The following is a 14365-nucleotide window of genomic DNA, read 5'->3' as shown; positions in this document are numbered from 1 at the left end:
CTGTGTGTAGCTGTCTCAGTGTCATTGTTTTATTTTGTGTATTCATAGTTGTTTGAGTTTACACAGCTTCAGAAGCACTTTAAATGGGATTAATAAAATGTGAATTGGATATAAATAATGTAAAATCTATGGTCATAAACTTTTTAACTTCCTGTAAAGTTTCTATGGGATTTTACTGACACAAATGTACCTTGGTCACATGCCCAGATTTGGAACAAGAATAATGGACTGTGGCTTTGTGGGTAAGCGTCGGTGTGGATGTGCAGCTCTAAAGTGACAATACTACACGTGGCCAACAAGCAAACTAGGTGATTTGTTTAGTTGTGTTTATCATGTTGAGGGACTTTGTATTGACCATGTGATATTTTCAGCATTTTCATTATTATGTTAGTTTTAAAACTTTTAAAACATGGCCATTATTGAACCTGTGTACTAACTTTGAGATCAGCTGACTGTTAAGCACCACATTTGCATTTGAATATAAAGTTTTGATCAAACTTTTATGTCTTTCCTTTTTCAGGGTTGTCTTTTTCTCTTTTGCAAATTTCTTCTCTTGACCCCAGTGCATCTGAAGCAGAGGGATCTCCAGCACCAGATTGGTGGAGCTCATACTGCATTTCATGTGTGGTTTAATTCGCTCCAGCGTCTGTGTGCGGGTGCACCGTCGGATTTGTGCCGAGAATGTTGGCACACGTCCCCAAATACTATAATAAAACCAGCGATGACTGCAACTAATAAACAACATCAGAACACATATGGAAAACAAAGCTGCGGATCCACATCGATCTTCATCATTTTCAGTCTGCTTCTAGTTCTGAGCCTTCAATATCAATGTTGACATTTTCGTTTCTGTACGTTGCTCTCTGATTCTTCCCTCGGGCAGCGGTGGAAACTATCAGACAAAGATGTTTACAACAAGTGTAAAAGATTTTTAAACTGACTAAAGATGTGGCATCGGTGGGAAAAGCTGCAAAATATTCAACGAAACGCAGGAATGCTTGGTCGTACGCAACAAGGGTCCGTGGTGTGTTCGAGTGTGTTGCTGTCGCTGGTATTTTCCCCACAGCTTTGTCCCAAACAGAGATGACTGTAAATGGTTGTGAGGAACAGTAGAGGGCTGACGGACAGCGAGAACACATGGGGGGGACGTCAGCGCACTTACTCTGCTCCGACTCTGCAGCCATCACACATTCATTACAGTGTGACTGATGTTTACAGAGAGCAGCAGCCGCGAGGCGTCTCTGTCTGCAGGCCAACCTTAAAAGACAAAACACAACACCTCTCACCTCTGCTGCTCACAAAGGAGAGCTGGCACAGTCCAAACACCACAAACCACTTAAGTGATGCCAGGGCTCGGAAACTCCAGCGTGTCCTCAAGGTGAATCACGTACAAGTTGTCTCTGCAGTGGTTTATAGTTTCTTGAATGTCGTAAAGGTAATTCATTTATTTCAAATGCACTTAAAATCTATTCTCTCTGTCTGTGGTCTCTATAAAAAGTGTGTGTAGATTTTTCCAATATGACTAAGCTGCAAAATAAGAGCGTTCTTTTCTGTCTGTAAATCTCGAAGCTTATGAATCAGAAACTACACCAGTTTAAAGAGCCCGTTTCATCCCCTGCTCTCAATTAACCTTAACATATTTACAACATCTCTATTTTATCAGATTTTATTTGACGATCCCAAAACATTTACTTCCTGTAAACTGTATCTCTACCTCAGCCCTGTTCCCAGTTGGATGACATCAGTGCAGTTGTAAATACAGGTGTTGATGCAATCAAACATGCACAGAGGCATGTGATCCAATATAAATGATGACCAATGCATCAGTACTCCCTGCACTCGTTCAGACTTTCCGCCGATGCTGGTGATGCAGGAGCAGGTGCTGCCTCCATGAAGGAGATGAAGCTTTGGGGCCAGTTTACTTTTTCCAAAAAAAATGTTACGACCATCAAGGTCTAGATTCCACCGTTGAAAACGAGGCTCTTGTCCTCGTCTTGGCTCTTAAACACATTGAAATCAATATCAGTTCTGTAAGTGTGTCCAACATTGTGTGTATATCCATCCATCATCCATCCTTCCATCCAATATCGCTTATCCTTTGAGGGTCATGGGAGAAGCCAATCCCATCTGACATTGGGCGAGAGGCCTTGTGTACCCACCCTGCCCTGGTTGGAGAAATTGGAAAAGGGAAAGTCAACCTGAGTCGCTGACCCCTGGCTACCTCTATGAACCATAAGTGGAGAAGATGCATATAGAAACAAACAGCCATTGACACTACAGGTAATGTAAAGTCTCCAATTACCCTGCATGTGTTTGGACAGTGGGAGGCAGCTTGAGGAAAAACTATCACAGACACGGGGAGAACAAACAAACTCCTCACAGAAAGACCCTGGTCGGCCGCAAGGTTTGAACCCAGAAACTTTTGTTGTGAGGCGACAAATTCTGCACCACTGTGCTGCTCCTGCACTGTACAAGGAGCAGGATTCCTTTAGGATTCTGGCATTGCTCACATTCAAAGTTTGAGGGTCCAGTGTGTTGCTCAAAAACACTGGGAATGATTCTGGAGGAGATTTGGGATCAAGTGAGGATCGGCCCGACAACTTGTTTGTGGGGAATTCTTTCCTCCTTTCAAATTTCATCATTTTTCCCAGCATGTTTTAGAGTGTTGGGGTTTTGTTATTTTAGTTTGCGTTAAAGGTTTCATTGTAGTTTGGCCCATTGCGTGTCTGTCTCCGCAGCTTCTCAATCCTTTGTTGGTCAACCCACTCTTATTATTTACATTTTGAGTTTGGTTTATTATTTTGTTTGAAATAAAGCAGGTTGTTTTCTTGGAAACTCCAAAGTCTTGGCGTCCTATTTTAAATTGTTTTTCCGGCCTCCAGTCGAGTCTTTGATTGTTTAGAGACGCCGTGACAGCGAGCTAAAAAAAAGACAAACAAATAAGTTCCATATGATATTTTTCGCTCTGTCACAAACAGATGTAAAGACGTTTTGGTGTAAAAGGAGTCTCGAGGTAGGGGGAGGAACAAAACATCTCTCCTTTCCTGCAGGGATCTCCCGGGTCTTCAAAAACAAGAAGAAATCAAAAGTGAAGTGGGTTGGCAGTTACATAAGAAGAAGTTGGTCAAAATTAACAGCAGATGAAGAGCAGATATTGTACAATAGAATGAAAGTCAATAAGAGAAATGAAACATCAAAAGGAATTGAAAAAAAGTCAGACGGACCGTAAGACTTTATACGTTCACACATGCACCTCCTACAGAGAAGAAGAAGAGTTCAGGGCTCGTCTGAAAGCAGCTACAGGTTGTTGTAAGAAGACGGAGGTGGAAAAGTGAGAGAGAGAGAAAGAGACAGAGACAGAGAGAGAGAGAGAGAGAGAGAGAGAGAGAGAGAGAGAGAGAGAGAGAGAGAGAGAGAGAGAGAGGTAACAAGCAAATGAGGGACATCAAGCTACTGCAGGGTTGAGAGTGAGACACATGTAATGTTATCAGACTCAGACCCAGAATACCAATTTCAGCCTTTTATTTGAGGAAAAAGAACCCTTATCGTAGAATTCCCCTTTAACCTGACCTGAAAATGTTGTTTTTGCAATAGTGATGTGATCGTGTTCTCCAGGCTGTGTTGTTATGGCATGCTTGGCTGTGTTTGCAGTATGTCTTTCATCTTCTGTTTGGAGAATATAACAGATTAAAATCAAGATCTGTAAAGTGACACCTATGACTCTTGTTTAGCAGATTATGAGTAAAGAAATATTTTTGAATGAATCCATCCACCTCCAGGGACAAGCACCTTACTTTAAAAATATTCAGCTGGTCGGATGTTTGAAGAACAGGAAGGTGGTGACCCGTGAGAGTCATGTTTCTGTTTTTGTTTAATCGTTTGTTGTCATAGTTGTCATGGGATGGTGTGTCTGCACCTCCCAATAACCTTTTATTTATTAAGAGCACTCACACACACACACACACACACACACACACACACACACGCACACACGCACACACGCACACACACACGGTGACAGCAGAAGGAGCGATGAGTTAAAGCAGAAATTAGAAGTCAGTGGATCACCAAAGTTATTACAACTCACCCTGAGGGCGACATGAACGTCTGTTCTATTTCATGGAATCGATATTGACAGATAATCAACAGTTGTCAAGATATTTCACTAAATATTAACCTGCTGGTACCAGAGGAAAAACATCACTGTGACCAGTAGGATTAATCTTCTAGAGACTTTCAATATCTGTACAAACTTTCATTGATTATCCATTGTTAGATGGGGGGGTGGAGCTGCATTATCGACATCCCACCGATACACTCAGCTGTAAATCATGACGTTTCACAATGTTTTTATGGCATCTAATATCTAATTAAATCCAAACTTATCAGCAAAATAAACTCTTGCACGTCTATCAATGTGACAAGAGCTACCTATAATGACAGAAACCATCTGTATTTAAATGTATTTATGACTTTTTGGTTTGGTTCATGTGCCATCCACTAACATGGTGGAGACATGTACTGGAGAAATCCACCAGGGGGCGATTGAGACGTTTTGGCTTCACTTTAGGGGAGCAGTCATGTTGTCCATCTTTATAAACAGTGTATGGCTTTAAACCAGTCAGATTACAGGTACGATTTGCATATTTGCATTCAAATGTATCCACTTAAATGTAAAAACACAAAAGAAGGATTTCATGAGAGAGGACCTGTCCCTGATGTGAATATAAAGGGCTCATTCTAAACAAATGAAAGCAGCAATTCTTAGTTTCACGTGACGGAAAAATATTGATGAATATCATTTTCCATTTGTGCTGATAGAATCCTACACACTGGACCAACTGTGGCTGAAATGAAAGCCACTTCTCCTGAGTGGAAACAGGAGTCTTCATTGGCCGAGGCTCACATTATGTGACTGCTGACTCCTGGTTTGAATCTGATCTGAGATGTTTCCACATGGCCTTACCTCACCCACCCGCCATCCCTCCTTTGAGAGTCACAGTAAAAAATAGCAAAGATATTTCAATAAAACTTATAAGTGCAAGCCCGGCACAAGGAGACTATTACAGAGTCTTGATTTGCTTTATTTCACATATTGTCACATTTGAATCAGAGTATATACTGGAAATTACATCACAATGCTGGTAGGTATAATGAGTTCCATGTTTACGTCTTAAATTAGTGTATTAAACAAGTCAAATTTTATTTACATTTCCGCCTCAAGTGGCTTACAAATCTGTGCAGCACATGGATCCTCTTTCCTTAGACCCTCGAATAACACAAGAAACTAAATCCAGGAAAATATAGAAGACACTTCCTCCATGCAATAGAGTGTGTGTGTGTGTGTGTGTGTGTGTGTGTGTGTGTGTGTGTGTGTGTGTGTGTGTGTGTGTGTGTGTGTGTGTGTGTGTGTGTGTGTGTGTGAATTGTCTGAACTTTTAAAATTAAAAGTTCAGACAATTCGGATGAAAAAATTATTGCTCGTAAACAATAATGAGGAAAATCATGTAGATGTTGTTAACGAGCGACTTCCGGGTGCCGACACAGGACGTGAGTCACATGACCTCTGAACAGGACAGGACCAGAATCAAGAGATTGAAGATTCATGTGATCTTTATTGTCACTTTACAGCTACAGTTTGTTGTGGAGCAAAACTATAGATCTAATCACGCATATGAATTGAGACGACGATACCATAAAACACAAAGTGTGAAATAGAAGGCAAGTCAATTTTATTTATAAAGCCCCTTTCAGAGGTAGATTCAAGGAGTTTTACAGGAACATTAAAAAACAACACAGAGACAAAATGAAAAGAAAAGGATTTAAAATCTGAAAGTTGATTTACAACAATTTTCAAGCAAAATAAAAGATTAAACAGTAGAAAAGAGGTAAAAGAAATTAAATGGATAATTCTGTGTTAAATTTCCAAGTGGAAAAGGACAATGATACAAATAAAATAGATAGAACTGTGTAGAATGATAGAATAAAAACAGAATGGAATATTATTATGGTATGGCCTTGTAAAAGAGCTTAGTTAAGGGCACAAAAACTCACTAACCCCTCACACATCTGAGAAGGAGATGAACAGCAGAGAAACCAGGAAGATGATGATGACGATCAAAACTATAAATGGGAATCTCATATTGGTTTTAGGGGTAAATTCACCAGAATCACTTGAATTTTTCCTCTGGGAGATGTGAAATGAAGCAAGGCCAAAAAAAGCCAAAAATGGCCTGAGGGGCCAAACCAACCCTCCCTAAAAAGAAACACATGATAGCAAATCACATCATTCCAATCTTCAAACAATTCGTATTTTATCAAAAATTATAAGCAGAGGTCAGACAGGCGCATCATACACACACATTTAGACGTTCCAGTCTTCAACCAAACCTCTAAAGTGATGAGTCTTTTTCCAGAAAACTAGTGTCATGGGGCCTCGTTTGGGGTTTTCTGACAGTGATGTTGTTGCAGTCTCATGCACATCGCCCATAGCATTTGAGGAGCCTCTCAAAAAATGATCATTGCAGTGGACTAACATAATCAGTCGCCCCCTCTCAGCTCAGAGCCGCGGGCAAGTGCCTGTTTGGTGCACAAATGAACGCTGCTGCCTGTGGATCATTTGTACAAACTGTTGTGACACCGATGTGCTCAGATATTTCAGTCTGGACCAAGAGATCAACACTCGTAGAGACACAACCTTAGTGTGACTAAAATGACCCGAAACGTGTGTTGATCTGGTAAATCTCGGTCACGTGGTTTTATTTGATGTAAACCTTCAGTATCTTAACACTCCGAGCACTAGTTACTCCTTCTGAGGAGTACACATATACCCCAAATCCATCTGGGGAACAGATGCTGGTACTGTTGATGTTTTTCTGTGTTTTCATCCACAGAAATTAATCCACGCTGACAATGGAACAATTTACTATATCTGGAAGTTCACCAGCCAATACTTAATTTCCTAATATATCAGAGGAGGCAGAGTGTTACACATGATAACATAACATGTTTGCTACTGCAGTGAGATTGTAAACTGTTCTTGAAGATAATTTAAACTTTACATCTGATGTATGATTTATGTTTCAGGGATTTATAGCGATACTTTTGTTCAGAGTTCAGAGGCAAGTTCAGGGATATGTGACTCATTCTGGCACTTTCACCTGTGGTCTGTATATACACTGCGGCATGGTTGGTGATAATTTAATCCAGCACAAACAAAAACAAGTTGATTGATTATGAATTACAGTTTCTCCATAATTGTTTACACACAAATATTTGTATATTTACTATATATTTGTTTTAGGCTTGGAATTAATTAATTCACTTAGAAATCAGAGCTTCTGTAAAAAACGCCACAGATGAGCTCTTATTTTGAAGGGAAACGTTAAGGTTACCAACATCAGTAGAAAAGAAAATTCTATGTTCTTAGTTTGATGCAGAGACTTTATATAAAGATGGATGATATGACAGCTCCCAAAAGTGAAGCCCAAGCATCTTCATTGCCACCTGGTGTCGGGCTGCAGTATTTGTCCTAAATCCCCCCTCTGCCATGTCAGTGGATGGGACAGAGACCAAATTAAAAATCTAAGTACATATTTTATACATTTTCAAAGTTGGTTTCTGTCATTTTAGGTAATTTTTTTAATCACGTGTTTGTTCAAGTGTTTATTTTACTGGTGAGGGTTAGGGTTATAAAATGCGTGAGATGGCAGCGTTCATATCTGGGATATTCTGTCTTTATATCTGGACAGTGGGAGGAAGTGGAGTTGCGTTGTCCATGTTTATATACAGTCAATGGTTTGACATGATTTGGTATGATTGTTGGTACCATACAGGCTAATGTACACCAGTCTGTACAGTTCTCACAGAATGATACCAAAAACATCCAGGGACAGAAGCTCTGTGGACAGAAACACATTGATGAGGGAGGCCAGACTGATTGGGACTGACAGAAATGCTGCGGTGACTCAGATAACCACTGTTTACTACTGCGGTGACCAGAAACCTCGTCTCAGGATCCGCAACCATCTGAGCCTTGGGGTGCAGCAGCAGAAGACCACATCAGGTTCCACTTCCATCAGCCAGGAACAGAAACCCGAGGCTGCAATGGACACAGACTCAGCAACACTGGACAGTTGAAAACTGGAAATACTGAACCTGGACAGATGAGCAACTTTTTCCTGCATGAGTCATGCAGATGTTAAGGTAATAATTCAGTGTCAACAACATGAATCCCTGGACCCAACCTGCCTTGTGTCAACAGTCCAGCCTAGTGGTGTAATGTTGTGAGGCAACGTTTGCTTGGCACACTTTATACCAATAAATCACCATTTCTATGATCTTCCAATGAATCCCGACGACAAGATAATGTACCGTGACGAAAAGCAAAGAATCCACCAGTTCAAGTTCAGTGTTCAGTGACCTTCAGAGGCCTCCTCTGTCACCAGAGCTGAATCCAGTGGAACACCTTTGGGATGTGGTGGAACAGGAGCTTGACAGCATAAATGTGCAGTTGACAAATTGGCAGAAATTATGTGATGCAGTCATTTCAACCTGAAACAGAAACTCACAGGAAGTTTTCCAACATCTTGTGGATTCAATGCCTCAAAGAATTTGAGCAGTTTTGAGAGCAAAGAGAGGTCCTACCTGGTTTTACACTGTAACATCTGACAAGCTGATCTTACATGAAAACAAAATCTAGGAAACTAAAGTTCAGTAAATGTAATTGTTAGTCTTAATGTTATGTTTACTTTATATTTACTTACTATGTACTAGATTTTGTCAAGTTATTCCAACTTGACAAAAAGGCAAGTGACATTGACACACTGATCTAATGTTCGCAGAGGTATCACCTTTTACACTATGGCGTTTCCAATTAAAACGTACATTGTTATGATGGTTTCCTGAACCGGTACACTCCCTATATAAGGCTTTGTGTATGGTTGAAAAAACCCAGGAGTTTGGCGTTCAGCCACGTTCTTAACAGCTACCTTGCTCTGCTTAGGTGTTCTTAACATGAGTAAAAGCCATGTAGGTGTTTGTACATGTCATCAGAAGGCCAGCGCAGCCAGTAATATAAACATTTTCCTTTTAAATTATATGCAGTGTCACTTATAACAATAAGTGCACACAGGTGTCTAAATGGAATTAGCTCTAGGACAAAGTGTAATTAATGTGAGCAAATTCACAGACAGCACACACAGGTAAAGAGAACAGTATCAGCACAGTCTTCGCTAACAACTAACATTTAAACTCCAACAAACTTATCATCCAAACTTTGACTTTGCAGAAACTAACAGGACCAGTCCGGTGTTTAGCTTGATTACAGAATATTTTTTAGTTTATCCAATGAGGTTCTGAATCTGTTTCATCTGCTCCAGAGGTCACTCAGTTTCCACGGTGCACAGCAGAACATGTAATCCTTCAGTTTAAGTTTAAATGTGAAACACGCAACGACAGCAGATCTGCTGTCCCACATTATGTGGAATGTGGGAAACACTGAGCCACATTAGTTAGAGTCATCTGAATGAGACTCACTCAGTATGTGATGAAGTCTAAACTCGTTTGGTTGGAAACTAATGTTTGTACATGAACTGTAGCTGATCACCGTCACATCACATGACAGTTAACCTTAGTGAGATAATTCAACGCAACATGAGAAAGGAATCGTCTAAAAGTCAAGAAATGTGAACAAAACTAACATGTGGAATAAAACTGCATTGTACTCACAGGTTTATAAAACAAATGAGGTCCCAGGTAAAAGCTTCTCAAAGGACTCAGCTGTGTTTCAAGGCAGGAGAATGAAATGAAAGATGGTTTCGGCTCATATATTCTCTCTGGAGACAGGTCTGGTTTTGTGATTGTGGACTTTGGTGCATGGGCCAGTTTAGGCTGAGAATGGGCTCCAGTCAGTAGCACTCAGGTTAAGGTTGGACCAGTGTCAGTGATTATACTGATGATTCATCACAGACCTGGTGTGAATTCAACCAATTTAACATTAGATGTAGCATCATTCGATAAAAACTAGCAGATATTTTATAAGCTGAGACGGCACTTGAACTTTTTTGATCTTACTAGTTTTATACCATTGATCGGTTGGTTGGATGGTTGGTTGGATGGTTGGTTGGTTGGTTTTTCAATTAGTTGGTTGTTGTTTTTTTTAAATTATTTGTTGGTTGGTTTGATGGTTGGTTGGTTGGTTAATTGGTTGGTTTGATTGTTGGTTGGTTGATTGGTTGATTTGTTGGTTTTGTAAATTGGGAACAACCAATTGCATTTTGGTGCAAATGCAGATTTGGGGGCAGATCCTCTAACTTTATTTTTCACTTTCTTTCACTATGTTTTATAACAAATAAACCGTTCAGGTTGTCAGACGACTTCCATTTGGAACGGGTTTGTGAACGGGTGTGTTCGTGTGTGTGTGTGTGTGTGTGTGTGTGTGTGTGTGTGTGTGTGTGTGTGTGTGTGTGTGGAGGGATATAGAGCATATCTCCTTCACTGTCACTGTTGGGAAATGATACTTTATCTTGTGATCCCACAGTTGTTGTTCTTATTAAAAAGGAAACTTGAACCCCCCTCTGTGTTGTGATGACTGTAACATACGTGACCTTTTCCTGCCCTTGGTGTTTTCTGCAGATTCCCTGGTGAAGTGGATTAAATCTGGTATTTCATGTCCTCAGGTTACTTGTGTCTCTTCCATTCTGCCAAATCTGCTGTTCTGGCCTACATATTGAGGGTTTGCATATTATTTTGACTTGAGAAGAATCCCTCTCATTTAGGGGAGATTTTGGGAAAGCCGTGCTTAATCTGACATAAAACCCTTCCTGCTTCTGAGGGTTTTCAACAAATTAGCTTTGCTTCCTGAGAAAATGTTTCTGCATGCAGAAAGCCTCTTTGCTAACGTAAATATTGTGTCACAAGTGGTCGGGTTCAAAATATTTATTTGAGAAAGTGCGTCGCCTGCATTCTAGACCCTTATACCGGGGGGGAGCAGAGGGGCAGTGGAGGGTGGGGGGGTCAGCCAGTTAGAAAGGGAAAGCATCATGTCTCTCTGTAACTTCACAAACTGCTATCAACTTTCTGTATTTCTGAGGATGTATGAAAAGAAAAGTGTTGGAAAATTATTCAAGTAAAACTACATATACATTTAATTTCAATATATATATATATTTATTTGATTTATATCTGACAGCAACAATGTGCATTATCCAGAGCTGGATTACAAACTGGACAAACCAAACTTTGTGGTGATTTTATTAAAAATGTTGAAATATGCATCACCAAACAACTAAATAAACTGAAATTATAAGATTTTGAACAAAGGTCCAGTGTACATGTTTTTATTTTATTGTATGGCTCTGTTATGTAGAGCTGACCTGTGTCTTATTGCTGTAGATACATGGTGCATATACCTCGTTACTGAAACACAGCAAACATACTGGGTCAGGGTATTATTCCAGGAAGTTATTACTGGTTGTGGTTGGTTTGTAAGGAAAATATAATAACGCTGCTGTAAGTAGTTTGTTCTGCAGCTGGTGAAGACAAACAAACTCAATGCACAGAGACAGGGGGGGTGGGGGGGGGGTGGCAGCCCACAGCTCAATTTCAGCCCAGTTCCTGCCAAAGGCTTGATCTGCTCCTGATCTTATGTAAACGGAAACATGTAATTATAGCTCTCAGATTTAAAGTACAAGTGTTCAAATTCTTAATGCAAAGATGTTAAAGGATGAAGTTTAACCGAATAAACACTTTACTGATATCTCACAACAGTACTTTCGTGAGGCGGCTTTTCTATTAAACATTCAACATTCAGATCTTCATTGATCATTGTCATGTACAACAGGGAAGTGATGAAGGAGGAGGTTGAAAATTATGAATATTTTTATCCATTGGAATGTGTTTTATAGATATTTTATTCTCAGGGAAGCCCCTTAAAGTAAGAGACCAGAGATAAAGATCTCTATCTATCTATCTATCTATCTATCTATCTATCTATCTATCTATCTATCTATCTATCTATCTATCTATCTACCATCTATCTATCTATCTATCTAAGATCTATCTTACACGTACTTTAAATCAATCAATCAATCAGACTTCGTTTATAAGGCATTTTTATACAAAAACTTCAATACTGAATATAAGCAACTAGAATGTTACTAAATAGATAGAGTTCATATCTCTGCCACAGTCCAACATTCTCCTTATTAAACCACATTTAAATTCACTCGATCCAGATTTGTATTCACTAAATATTAAATCCACTAAACATTAAACTTGAATCCATGAACCTTTCTCTGAGAAGTCAATGAATATTTTGGAAAACTAACTAAAAAAGCATTCCTGGGTCTGCCGCCTGATCCAGATAACCGCTTCACAGAATTTCATCGGTTGAGTTGTTTTTACATAATCCTGACAACGAAACAAACACAGACGAAGACATTCTTAGCGGAGGTACCAATAAAAACAGCACCTCCGCCCACAGAGCAGAACAATATTAACAGGAACTAAAGGAAACACTATCGTTTATCTCATAAATTTAAAAAATGATGGTATTACGTTCACCAAACTGAACTCTGTGGACTCAAAGGCCGAAACAACAGAGGTTATAAATGCCAGAAATTAAGGACATGAACTGTTAAATATTTTGTAAGGACACATCTAATCACTTTGCCCGGTCACATAAACACCAAACAAAGTTAACACAAACTTTATTGCCCTGCAGTGTGAGCAGAATTCCTTTTTTTTCTCACTGGCTCATTAAAGTGACTCATTAACTTGACTTATGTGCCGTCAGTTGTGAACATCCCCAAATCTTGCACATGACGTTCAGTTTAGTCTTTACTGGGAGACGCTCCTTGGCGTGTGAGCTGTGTAATGTCGTCTGTGACTCTGAGAAAATAACCCTGATGATGTCACAGTGATGTCCAGGGTTATCTCGCTCGGCTCCAGACGTGGACCCTGTCCAAAATCACAGCCTGCTTTGCTATGACTTATACATTTACAGTTCATACTTTTATTTGAGTGTCCACATGTCCACAATGTCAATGTACTGCTGTTGAGTAAGTACTTACTGTATATTACACTTAGAGTCTTCATCTGCATCACAAGGTGGAAGTATGACGTAGGACAGCAGAGGACAGACGGTGATGTATTTAAATAGCCTTTGTGGTGATATAGGATCCAGTGTTTTTGGAGGTTTAGGGTTAGTTAGTGTTTTGCTAATTGTTGGTATCTTTCAAGCTAAATTAGCTACAGTAGCTAAGTTAGCTAAGCTAGCTGAGTCATATTGATTAGGACAGAGATTTATCTAACATTAGCGACACTTTTGTTACCTATTACTGTTACTTTTCTGACGTTTGAGAGAGCGATACATAAAATACGTAAAGAATTCTGGCACTTCGACCTGTAGCCATCGACCTTGTTCGTCTTCAGAGTCGAATTCTAGCTCGATCAACAGAAAACTTGCAGAGGTTTCGTGTTTGATGAGCATTCAATTCCTCCCACTGTCCAGTGATGAATCTAAAATATCTCGGATAATAATCCCGCCATCTTGTGCATTTGAGTCAGTCTCAGCTGTCAATCAAGACATTTCAATGTTTATAGCGTCAAATAACTAATTAAAACCAAACTTAATGAAAACACGAACACTTGAACAAACATCAGTGTGATAAGATCAACCTAAAATGACAGAAACCATCTTCAACTTCATCTTCAACCATCCGTTTTTCAGGGTTCAATCGGTGCCAGGAGAGGATCTTTAAACAATAATTATTTTTGCCTTTACACTTTTATGGCTTCTCGCAACCTCAATCCTTTCTGCTGAGATTTTCAGCAAACTTGATTTTATTTCTGAAGAGACACGCATTTAGTTTTGCTGTTATTTTAAGAAAATACCACCCAAAGTCCCTCGGAGAAACGCATGACCTCATTCTCATCCCCCCAAGAGGGAAAAGCACCACGCACTGACTCCCCCTCCAATTAGAGCCTCTCCAGACCTCTACATGAGTTCCCATGTACTTGAGCCTCCCAGCAGATGTTAATATATCACCAGTGAGTCTGAGGCCTGACCTTTGACTCTGAGAAGTTTCGGCTGTGAGTCGAGCCAAGCGGCCAGGTCAGAGCAGAGACACTCTCCCAGCAGGTGAGCTGGATCAAACATCTTCTCTTCTGTACCTTCATCTCAGAACTTGATGTTCTTGCAGTTGTTTTTCATTATGTGATATTCTGTGATTTTCTCTAAATCAGCTCTGCTAACTTTACGTCAAGATGCTGAACTGACTAAGCATCCTCTTTTGCAGCAGACAACTGTGGCAACCACGTTTTCACAGGGCTCCTGAGTCCCCCTCCAGCCTTTAATTTCCAA

The sequence above is a fragment of the Hippoglossus stenolepis genome, chromosome 14, assembly GCF_022539355.2.
Source record: "Hippoglossus stenolepis isolate QCI-W04-F060 chromosome 14, HSTE1.2, whole genome shotgun sequence".
In the NCBI taxonomy this organism is placed as follows: domain Eukaryota; kingdom Metazoa; phylum Chordata; class Actinopteri; order Pleuronectiformes; family Pleuronectidae; genus Hippoglossus; species Hippoglossus stenolepis.
This window is presented reverse-complemented; position numbering follows the sequence as displayed.